Raw genomic sequence first — 12,201 nt, forward strand, 5'->3', positions numbered from 1 at the left:
GACAATTAAATGAAATTAGGAAAATAATCCATGAAAACAACAAGAATTTGACAAAGAAATAGCAACCAGAAAAAAACAACAAACCCAGAAATAAAGAGAAATCCTAGAGTTAAAAAAATAGTAATTGAGCTGAAGTAGTTAATAGAATTTCAAAAGTACACTTAGCCATGCAGAAGGAAAGAATTAGTGACCTAAAAATAAGACATAGAAAATTATCCAGTCAGAGAAACAAAAGATAAAATAAAAGAGTGAAAAAATCCTAAGGGACTCATAAATACAATGGGAATTCCAGGAAAGAGAATGAGAAAGGGCAGAAGCAAACTGAAAGCAATAGTGGTTAAACATTTCCCAAACCTGGGAAGAGAAATGAACATACAGAACCATAAGGCTCAAAAGACTTGAAATAGGCTGACTTTGAAAAAGGCTGTACCTGAAATAGGCTGACTTTGAAAAAAGCTGTACCAAAAAGGATCAATTAAATTGTCAAAGCCAAAGAAACCATTTTAAAAGCATTAAGGAAAAAAGAGAAGTACATACACGGGAACTTCTAATACTCAACAAAGACTTTTAGGGCAGGACAAAATGGGATGACATATTCAAAATATTGAAGAATAATTAAGAATTCTATACCCAGCAGAGCTGTCCTTTAGAAATGGAGAAATAAAGACTTTTCCAAACAAAAGATGAGGGAGTTCATTACCACTACACCTGCCTTCTAAGAAACACTAAGGGAATTAAGGGAATTCTGAGTAAAAGTAAAACATAAGCCTTATAAAAATATAAAAGAAAGTATAGGGATGCCTGGGTGGCTCAGTGGTTGAGCGTCTGCCTTTGTGGTCCAGGGCATGATCCTGGAGTCCCGGGATCAAGTCCCACATCAGGCTCCCTGCATGGAGCCTACCTCTCTGTCTATGTTTCTGCCTCTCTCTCTCTCTGTGTCTCTCATGAATAAATAAATAAAGTTTAAAAAAAGAAAGTATAAAACTCACTGGTAATAGTAAACAGTTAAGGTTAGATTCTGTAATATGGTGATGGTGGTACATCATTCACTTACAACTCTAGTTTAAAAGTTAAAATAAATGTAGTAAAAATACAATAACTACAGTAATTGTTATTAGTTACAAATACAAAAATATGTAAATTTATAAGAAATTACCTAAAATATGAGAGGGAGAAGATAGAAGTATCAACTTTAGGAATTTCAGGAAGTAAAGTTGTTATCAGCTTAAAATAGGGTTTGTGATTTTAAGATGTTTTATGTAAGCCCATGAAACCACAAAGGAAAAAACTGTAGCAATCACACAAAAGAACAGGACAAAAAGGCAAAGGATACTAGTACCAAAATACATTAAAACAAAAAAGAAAACATGGAACAATACATCTCCAAAGCAACTAGAAAACATTAGACATGGAGAGAGAGGGAGAGACATGGGCAGAGGGAAAAGGAGGCTCCCCATGGGGAGCCAGATGCAAGACTCGATCACAGGACCCTAGGGTCACGCCCTGAGCCAAAGACATATGCTCAACCACAGACCACCCAGCATCCCAAAAAAGTTTTTAAAGGGCAAAAATAAGTCCTGATCTATCAATAGCTACTTTAAATGTAAATAATTCTCCAACCAAGACAGACAGAATAGCTAAATGAATTTAAAAGAGAAAGAAAGAAACCTAATATTTTAGCCTCAAAGACACACATAGACTGCAACTAAAGGGAAAGGAAGAGATATTTCAAGAAAATGGTAATGAGGAAAAAAAAGCAGGAATAGCTGCATTTATATCAAACCAAGAGGCTTTAAAATCATAAAAAAGAGAGGCACCTGGGTGGCTCGGTCAATTAAGTGTATGCTTTGGGCTCAGGTCATGATCCCCAGGGTCCCCAGCAGGGAATTTGCTTCTCCCTCTCCCTCTACCCCTACTCATGCTCTCCCTCCCTCTCTCAAGTAAATAAGTAAAATATGTGAAAAAAAAAAAAACAAAGTAAAATTATAAAAAGAGAGAACAAAAAGGTCATTATTTAATGATAAAAAGGTCAACACATCAACAAGATATAACAACTAGATATTTATGGAACCAACATCAAAGCATCCGAATAAATAAAGCAAAAAAGAACAGAGGTAAGAGACGAAATAAACACTAATACAATAACAGTTAAAGACTTTAACATGTTACGCTCAACAATAGTAGATTATCCAAGGAATCTATAAGTTAATAGCAGATTTGAACAATGCTAGAGGCCCAATGGACTTAGACGTATACAAAACATTCTGTGCAATAACAGCCAAACTCATTCTTCTTAAGTGCACATGGAACATTGTCTAGGATAGACTATATGGTAGGCCATAAAACAGGCCGTACCAAATTTGAGAAAATTAAAACCATATCAAATATTTTTCTCTGACCACAATGATGTGAAAAGAAGTTGAGGGCAGCCCGGGTGGCTCAGCAGTTTAGCGCCGCCTTCAGCCCAGGGCGTGATCCTGGAGACCTGGGATTGAGTCCTGCATGCTGCTCCCTGCATGGAGCCTTCTTCTCCGTCTCCTGTGTCTCTGCATCTCTCTCTCTCTCTCTCTCTCTCTATGAATAAATAAATAAATAAAACCTTTTTTAAAAAAAGACAATAGAAGTTGAAAATAAGGAAAACAGGAAAATTCATGAATACTCAGAAATTAAATAACACATTCCTGAACAATCAATGAATCCAAAAAAAAATGGGGGGAATAAAAGTTCCTTGAGACAAATGAAAATGGAAACATTACAAAAATTAAGGGGTGAAGCAAAAGCATTTCTAGGAGGAAAGTTCATACCAATAAATGTCTACATTAAAAGGCAAGAAATATTCCAAATAAATAACCTAACTCTATCCTTAATGAACCAGAAAATAACTGAGCCCAAAGTTAGCAAAGAAAATGGAAAACAATGAAGATTAGAGCAGAAATAAATGAAATGGAGAAATTAAAAACAATAGAAAAGTTAACCAAACTAAGAGTTGTTTCTTTGAAAAGATAAACAAAATTGATACATTTTAACAGGAAAAAAAAGAATCAAATTACAAAATTATAAGTGAAAAGGGAGATATTACAATGAATACCAAAAGGTACAAAAATTCATACAAGGTTACTACAAACAACTATACACCAGGAAACTGACAACTGAGAAGATATAAAAAAATGTCTTTGAAACATACAACTTACTAAAATGGCGTCAGGAATAAATAGAAATAAATAGACTAATTACTAGTAAGGAGAGTGAATCAGAAAAGGAAGAAAGGAAGGAAGGAAGGAAGGAAGGAAGGAAGGAAGGAAGGAAGGAAGGAAGGAAGGAAACAGAGAACAAAGGAAAGAAAGAGAAAGAGAAAAAGAAAAAAAAAAAAAAAAAAAAAGAAAAAGAAGTTCCTATGAAGAAAAGTCTAGAACCAGATGGCTTCACTGGTATATTTTACCAAACTTCTAAGAATTAATATACCAATATTCTCAAACTTCTCCAAAAAAAACAAAAAGCAGAGAACATTCCCAATAAGCCTTATGATCAGCACTATCTTCATGCTGAAAGACAGATGAGAACCCTACTAAAAAAGAAAACTATAGGCCAATATCCCTGATGATTATAAATGTGAACATTCTCAGCAAATACTAGAAAAGATATCAGCAGCCTATTAAAAGGACCATTCACCATAATCAACTTGGATTTATCCCTGGGATGAAAGGATGGCTCAAAATATGGAAATCGATCAATGTGATACATCACATTAATAGAGTGAAAGAAAAATCCTATTATCTCAATAGACACAGAAAAAGCATTTGACAAAATCCAACAGTCATTCATGAAAAAAACAGTTAACAAATGAGATATGGAAGTAACATACCTCAAAATAATAAAGGCCATATTGACAAGCCCATAGCTGATGTCACACTCAATGGTGAAAGGTTGAAAGCTTTTCTTCCAAAATCAGGAACAAGATAAGGTGCCCACTCTCACCACTCCTCTTCATATAGTACTAAAAGTCCTAGCTAGAGCAATTAGTCAACAAACAGAAAAGGCATCAGAATTCAAAAGGTAGAAGTAAAATGGTCTCTGTTTGCAAATAACATGTTTTTGTATAGAGAAAATCCTAAATATTCAACCAAAAAACTGTTAAAATAATCAACAAATTGAGCCCAGTTGTAAGACACAAAATTGACATACAAAATAAAATTTCTATAATAACAAATTTTCTGAAAAGGAAATAAAGAAACATATCCAATTTATAATTGCATGAAAAACAATAAAATACTTAGGAATAAATTTAAGGAAGTGAAAGATCTATGCTAACAACTGTAAGACAATGATGAAAGCAATTGAAGAAGACATAAATGAATGGAAAGATAGGGCAGCCCAGGTGGCTCAGCAGTTTAGTGCCACCTTCGGCCCAGGGTGTGATCCTGGAGACCCAGGATCAAGTCCCACGTTGGGTTCCCTGCATGGAGCCTGCTTCTCCCTCTGCCTCTGCCTGTGTCTCTGTTTCTTTCTCTGTATCTTTCATGAATAAATCAATAAAGTCTTTTAAAAAATGGAAAGGTATCCTATGTTACTGGACTGCAAGAATCACTATTATTAAAATGTCAATACTACCAAAAACCATCTATAGATCAATGCAGTCCTATTGAGATTCCAGTGGCTTTTTTTTTTAGCAAAAGTAGAAAAAAAAACCCTAAAATTTATATGAAGCAAAAAAAAAAAAAAAAAGCAAAGAAATCCTGAGAAAGAACAAGGCATGAGCATTATTGTTCCTGATTTTTTTAATATTTATTATAAAGCCATGGTCACTAAAACAGTAGAGTACTGGCACAGAAGCAAAGAGAACAATGGAATAAGGAATTCAGACACAAATCCAAGCATATATGGTCAACAAATATTTGACAAGCGTCAAGAATGCTCAATGAAGAATTGTCTCTTCAATAAATGATGTTGCAGCAAATGGATACTCACATGTAAAAGAATGAAACTGGGCCCATAGCTTACACCACTCACAACATTAACTCAAAATTAAATAAATGCTTAACTGTGAGACCTGAAACCATGAAACTCCTAGAAGTAAAACACAGGATAAAGCTCCTTGACACTGGTCTTGGTAATTATATTTTGGAAATCACACCTAAAATGTAACCAAAAAATAAAAAATAGACAAGTGGGAATACATCAAACTAAAAAGTTTCTTCACACCTGAGGAAGCCATCAACTAATTGAAAAGACAACCTACAGAACAGAGAAAAAATATTCACAAACCATATATCTGATAAGGGATTAATAGCCAAACCAAATAAATAATGCACATAACTCTATGGCAGAAAAAATCACCCAATTTAAAAATGAGCAAAAAACCTAATAACCATTTTTCAAAAAAGATACACAGATAGGCAACAGGTATATGAAAAGATGTTCAACACTTCTAGTCATTAGGGAAATACAAATTAAAACTACAATGAGATACCACCTCATGCCTGTTAGAATGGCCATCATCCAAAAGACAAAAGATAACAAATGCTGGTATGGATGTAGAGGAAAGCGAACCCTTGTGCACTCTTGGGGGCGGTGTGTGTTGTAAACTGGTACAGCCACTGTGGAAAACAGAATGAAGGCTCCTCAAAATTAAAAATAGAACTAGTTACAGTCCATTATGGGAATTGAAAACACAAGAAAAGATAAATGAACCTCCCGATACACAGCAGCATTATTTATAATAGCAGAAACAGGGAAACAATCAAAGTGTCCAATGATGGAGGAATGGTTAGTAGAGCAGTTGTGGCATATATGGTTGACTCCTGAACAACGAGGTGTGATCCTCCACATAGTTGAAAATCGGCATATAAAATTTGACTTTCCAAAATTAAGAGGCAGACTCTTAATAGCTTACCGTTGACTGGAAGCCTTACTAATAGCATAAACAGTCAACTAATACATACTTTGTTTATGCATTATATATTGTATTCTCACAATTAGGTAAACTAAAGAAAGGAAGGTGCTATGATGTATACCTTAAACCTCACTCAGTGATGTATGTCACCTATCTCTCAATAAAAGTGAAAAGAGATGAAAAGATAAATTGTCACTTGCTTTTTTGAAATATTTGCAGTAGCCTCCTACTGACTCCTCTTTCCTGAAGGACCCTAGAGGTCCAAGTTGGGAGTCATGAATCCAGTGAGGAGGGGGGGAATGTGCTTCTCCCCCCGCCACTATCAGAGTCTTTAGTATCACCCAAGAATCTTCTATTTCTCCATTAGTCCTAGTTTCCAAGGCAAAATTTCCATAGTGATCACCACCACAGCTCCCCACCTTGCAGAGTCTACCCCTGTATACTCCATCACTCCTGTGTTACCACAGATAAATTGTTTGGGTTCCTAGCAGAGGCCATTCTCTACTCATATACTGGGTCACATCCTCTCTTGGCTATTCAACAACTCCATCTCTCCAGAAAATCCTCCCCCCTCTTGCATCACGCACACTATCCTTCTTTATTCTCCACACCTCTTCCACAAGTCTAGAGAAACATGTTGGTAAACTCTCTTGGCCCCATTTCATGTAAGAGCCACCACCTCATTTCTCAGTTTTCCTAAATGAAGTCTTAGAGGTTGATGAAAATTATAACTTTCCAATTTTCTCTTGAGCTCCCTCCAATCAAGCTTTCTCCTCTTGCTAAGATCCACAATTACTTCATAACATTGTATCCGAAGTCAATTCGCAGTCCTCATCTTGGTCTATCAGCAATATGTGACAGTTAACCAGGTTTTCCAGTATCTTGAAACACTGAGAACTTGCCTTTCAAGACAGTAAATTTTCTGAATTTCCTTCCTTCTTTCCTCATTGTTCCTTTCTTCATCTCTGCTGGTTCTTCCTTTGACCTTGTTTCTAGATCTTTGATCTTCTATCTTCATTACTTTAGAGAACTCTTCTAGTTGCAGGATTTAAGTGTCATCTCTATGCTGATGTCTCACCAATCTGTATCTCCAGCCTGAACCTCTTCCTTGAACTCCAGATTCATATATCTAATTCTCTATTAGACATTTTTTTCTGGGCAGCCCAGGTGGCTCAGCGGTTTAGCACCACCCTCAGCCCAGGGTGTGATCCTGGAGCCCCGGGGTCAAGTCCCATATCGGGCTCCCTGCATGGAGCCAGCTTCTCCCTCTGCCTATGTCTCTGCCTGCCTCTCTCTCTCTCTCTCTGTCTCTCTCTCTCTCTCTCTCACACACACACACACACATAAATAAAATCTTTAAAAATATATATTTAAAAAATACATCTTTTCCTGAATATCTAACTGGCATCTCCAATGTAATACAACCAGGAATGATCTTCTGAGCTTTTCCTTCAAACATTCAAACATAAGTTTTTCTTAGAGACTCCTAAGGTCTTAGCAGACAGATTGTGAACCTTGGTTGCATGTTATAGTCACATGGGGGGCCTGAGTTCCACCTCCCAATGATTGTAACCCAATTGGTCATGGCATCCAGAGTGTTAGAATATCTCTATGTAGCTTCTCCAAAGAAGCCAAGATTGAGGACTGTAGCTCTGGATGGGTTTCTTCTTCCTTTAACCTCAAATCCTATTATTTTTTCCCCATAAACACTCTCCTCCAGCCACACTGGTCCCCTTGCTATTGCTCAACTCACCAAGTATGCTCCCCTTTCAATTCCTTCTTTGTGCCTGGAACACTTTTACCTAAAATAGCCTTAAGATTTATTTCCTTATCTTTTCAAGTCTTTGCTTTAAATCACTGTGTCATTGAGATCTACTATGACCACCCTATTTAAGTTTGCAAAGTTCTCTGCCAACCACATCATTTCCCCATTACCCTTACCAGGACTTTTTTTTCCCTTCAGCATTATGCCCTTCAAAAAGATGTAATTTACTCATTTATTATAGGTTCAGTCTCTCCCCAGTTAGGAAGCAGACTCTGAGAGCAGAGGAATATCTGCATCTTTGCTTACTGTGGGATCTCAGATCATGCATGATATATAGCAGGTACTCAAAAAACGAGCACTAGTGACATTCCTTTTTCTAATATGAAGTTTTCTCCTTTCTCATTTTCATCAAATTCTTGGTTCTGTTTAAGAGTTAGACCTATTTGCTGGTATCCCAAAACAACCCTACTTAATAGTTCATCCACTTCTAATTTTTTTCCAAAGGCTTATCTTTCCTTACATTTCCTTAATTATGAGCTTCTCCTTAGGGTTTAGTATTTGACCCTTTATCCTTATTTATATTTACACTAACAACCTCTCTCCTTTGAAAAGAGGAGACTTCATTTTTCAGACTTCAGCTAGAATGGAAAATTTAAAGTGGTGCCGCCATGTCAAAGTTTTAGTTAAGAACACTGGACCTTCCTCTCACCCAGGTAAGTCCAGTACAGTATCAAAGCTTCAATTATTTATGTCAATAAATCCAAATATTGTTTCTCTAATGCACTGTTCTCTTATTAGTGTCAAAAAAAAGTAATGATCTCCTCCCTCCCTCCTGCTCCCCCCCCCACACTCTATATCTTATAAGTCAAGATAAAAATTCAGGAGTATTACTTAAAACATCCCTTTTCCCTTTCTCCCAAAACTCAGCCAAGCGTTTCTTTATTCTACTTATTAAATTTTTATTATGACCTATCTCTTCCATGTCATTTCTGTTCATGATAATCTCTTACCTTTCCTCTTAAAGCCTCCCAACTGAAACCATTATTTCCCTACTTTCCCCTTCAATACATTCTACACACTGCCAAAGTATAAACATTTAAAGACCTTTAAAATTCATGCAATTGCATTAAAATCCTTAAATGGCTTTCGTATTATTTAGTATAATAATCCTTACCATGGTTAAGCTAATACTCAACAATCTCTATGCTTCTCTTGCACATAAGCTCAAAGTATCACAGTTTCTTTAATAAATCAAGATTACTTTCCTCCTCACTCATTTTAATGCCTTACCACAGTCCATTTCTTCTGTTTGGAACCTCCCATTTATGTTCACTTAGCTATTCAAATTCATTCTATCACATCCTTTTAAAAGTTAATGAGATTCATATAGTCAATGGATCTTGACAAAGGACTAGACAACACAGTGAAAGAAAAGGACAGTATTTTCAACAAATGATAATGTAAAACTGGACACCACATGCAAAAATACTGAGTCCAGACACAGACTTCACATCCTTCACAAATATAAACTCAGATCACAGTTCTAAATATAAAATGCAAAATTATAAAACCTCTGCAAGATAATGTAGGAGAAAATGCAGGTGAACTTGGGTATGGCTATGATTTTGATCCAACACCAGGGCACAATCCATGAAAGAAATAACTGATACACTGGACTCCATTAAAATTTTCTGTTCTGCAAACAGCAATGTCAAGAGAATAAGAAGACAAAGCACAGAGTTGGAGAAAATATTTACAAAAGAACCATCTAGTAAAGAACTGTTATCCAGAATCTATATAGGGAGCGGAGGGACGGCCGTCGGAGCCGCCGAGGCCAAGTGCTGCCTGGCTGGGCCTACAAAGGGGATGTCAGGCCTCCAAAAGGAGCGCAGTGGAAGCGAGGGCCTCCCTGAGCCGCTGCTGTGACGGCCAGTGAGCGAGCCGCGGAGGATGTCCACCACCAGGACGGTCGCGCCCGCGGGGATCCCGGGGACCCCGCGGGAGGTCTCCAACCCCGCCAAGCCTGGCCGCAAGACCAAGCAGCTGCAGTAGGCGCAGAACGTGGTGGTAAAGACGCCCTGGAATCACCAGCTCGCCTGGCCCTTCTACCAGCCCGTGGATGCAATCAAGCTAAACCTGCCCGATTACCATAAAATCATAAACACCCGATGGCTATGGGGACTATTCAGAAGAGACTAGAAAATAATTATTACTGGAGCGCCGGCGAATGTATGCAGGACTTCCACACCATGTTTACAAATTGTTACATTTACAACAAGCCCACAGATGACACAGTGCTAACGGCCCAAGCCTTAGAGAAAATTTTTCTGCAGAGAGTGGCCCAGGTGCCCCAGGACGAAGTTGAATTATTAGTCCCCCCACTGTCTCCAGACGCCTGTCATTGCTGCCCCCCTCTGCCAACCATTACCGCAAACATCACGTCGGTCCCTGCGCCCCCGCCGCCGCCCCACCCCCTCCCTCGACGCCCATCATCCATCCCTGTGGTCCCTCCCACAGCGCCTGTCGTCAAGGAAAAGGGTGCAAAGCGGAAAGCAGCCACCACGACGCCCACTCCATCCGCGAGCCGGAGCGAATCGCCGCCGCCATCGTCAGACCCCAAGCAGGCCGAGGTGGGGGCTCGGCGAGAGAGTGGGGGCCGCCCCATCGCACCGCCCTGGAAGGGTCTAGAGGACCGCGAGGTGCCTCAGCATGCGGGCCGGAAGGGCGAGCTGCCGAGCACTCGCGGCACTGTGACAGCGTCCTCGAGGACATGCCGTGCAAGAAGCGTGCGGCCTGCGCCTGGCCCTTCTCCAGCCGGTGGACGCCGAGGCCCTGGAGCTGCACGACTACCACGACGTCACCGAGCACCCGATGGACCTCAGCACTGTCAAGAAGACGGACAGTCGCGAGTGCCCAGACGCGCAGGGCTTCGCTGCTGACACCCGGTTCATGTTCTCCAGCTGTTACCAGTACAACCCCCAGGCCACAAGGTGGTGGCCGTGGCCAGGAAGCTGCGGCCGTGTTTGAGGTGCGGTTTGCTAAGACGCCGGCTGAGCCGGGGGAGGCGCCGGCCCTGCCTGCGCCCGCAGCCCCGGTGCTGAGCAGGGGCGCCGAGAGCAGCCGCAGCAGCGAGGAGAGCTCGGAGGAGGAGGAGGAGGAGGAGGAGGGGGAGGAGGAGGAGGAGGAGGAGGAGGAGGAGGAGGAGGAGGAGGAGGAGGAGGAGGAGCGGGCCCGGCTGGCGGAGCTGCAGGAGCAGCTGAAGGCTGTGCACGAGCAGCTCGCCGCCCTGTCGCGGGCCCGGGAACAAGCCAGAGAGGAAGAAGGAGCCGAAGGGAAAGGAGGAGAAGGAGGAGGACGCGGACGAAGACGAGGACACGGAGAGGCACAAGGCCAAGTCTGAGGACGAGAAGGCCAAGGGGGCCCCGCCGCCAAGCAGGCCCAACCGAAGAGGGCTCCCGCCGAGAAGGCCGGCAGCGCAGCCAGGCCAGCAGGCAGCCGAAGCAGGGCGGCAAGCAGGCATCGGCCTCGACGACCCGGAGAGGAGGAGCAAGGCCTGCCCGTGAGCTAGGCCGAGGGCGCCAGCTCAGCCTAGACCACCCGGCTGCCCGGGGACACGGGGCTGCGGGGTCCACTTCATCCAGTCCCGGAGCCCTCGCTCAGGGACCCAGGCCTGAGCAGAGAGAGATTGACTTTGAGCCTCTGAAACCCACCACTGTGCGGGAGCAAGTGTTGTTGACAGGAAAAGCAAAGGGAGCCTTTCTCCACGAGCGGGAAGAAGCAGGCGGCCAAGTCCAAGGAGGAGTTAGCTCAGGAAAAGAAGGAGTCGGAGACGCGCGGCAGGACGTCCGTGGGCAGCTGAACAACAACGAGAAGCCTGCCAAGGAGGAGAAAGCGGGCTCTGCGCCCTCGGGAGGGCCGCCCGGCTCAGCAGCAGCAGCTCCTCGGTCCGGGAGCAGCAGTTCGGCGGATCCAGCTCCACTGCAGCGACTCAGACTGAGCGCTGGACTCGCACATCAGGACAAAACCAGCGAAGTCGCACCCGCCGGAACTCTGCAGTGTCCCTTGCTCTGGTTGATCTGCTGCTCTGGTTCCGCGCCTGCAGGTTTTCTTTAAAACTCAGTGTTACGGAATCCAGGGATCCCGGGTGGCGCAGCGGTTTGGCGCCTGCCTCTGGCCCAGGGCGCGATCCTGGAGCCCCGGGATCGAGTCCCACGTCGGGCTCCCGGTGCATGGAGCCTGCTTCTCCCTCTGCCTGTGTCTCTGCCTCTCTCTCTCTCTCTCTCTCTGTGACTATCATAAATAAATAAAAATTAAAAAAGATAAATAAACTCAGTGTTATGGAATCTTCCAGTTTTGGCTTTAATAGGTCTAAGATCTTTCTCGTGTGTATGTGAGGCTTTATGAGAAGGTGTGAACCCGCATAAAGCCTTCCCTTCCTTACTGAGTTGAGTTGCTTGGAGACGGCAACTTCAAACGCTGACCTGATGACCGTAGAAAACCATGTCAGATGTGATCTGAAGTTTCTTGCAAAGCCCCTTTCTTATGC

General features: G+C 41.9%; 1 pseudogene; it reads left to right on the forward strand.

The window, feature by feature from the left end:
• Window positions 1–9,605: 9,605 nt before the first annotated feature.
• Window positions 9,606–11,860, forward strand: LOC119878640 (annotated as a pseudogene).
• Window positions 11,861–12,201: the final 341 nt, after the last annotated feature.

Source organism: Canis lupus, unplaced genomic scaffold (genome assembly GCF_011100685.1).
Source record: "Canis lupus familiaris isolate Mischka breed German Shepherd unplaced genomic scaffold, alternate assembly UU_Cfam_GSD_1.0 chrUn_S1765H1962, whole genome shotgun sequence".
NCBI lineage: Eukaryota > Metazoa > Chordata > Mammalia > Carnivora > Canidae > Canis > Canis lupus.